Source organism: Morone saxatilis, unplaced genomic scaffold, assembly GCF_004916995.1.
Source record: "Morone saxatilis isolate NCDOM2014 unplaced genomic scaffold, NCSU_SB_2.0 Contig14, whole genome shotgun sequence".
Classification (NCBI taxonomy): Eukaryota; Metazoa; Chordata; class Actinopteri; family Moronidae; genus Morone; species Morone saxatilis.
In genome coordinates this window covers 2936777-2937038 of record NW_023339696.1, presented here as the reverse complement: position 1 = coordinate 2937038, position 262 = coordinate 2936777, and positions in this window count along the sequence as shown.

The window sequence follows — 262 nt, the reverse complement described above, 5'->3', positions numbered from 1 at the left end:
ACACTGATTATCTGGTTATCAGGCACCTGTCTGACCTGTGTGGGTGGGTTATATTAGGCAGCAAGTGAAGATTTTGTCAAACCTGCAGCTCTTGTGGGTGTTCCCGGTCTGCAGTGGTCAGTACCTATCAAAAATGGTCCAAGAAGGGAAAGGGGTGGAACTGGAGTCATGGGTGGGGAGCGAAGGCTGTCCCATGCGGTCCGATCCAACAGACGAGCTACTGCAGCTCAAACTGCTGAGAAAGTTAATGCTGGTTCTGATA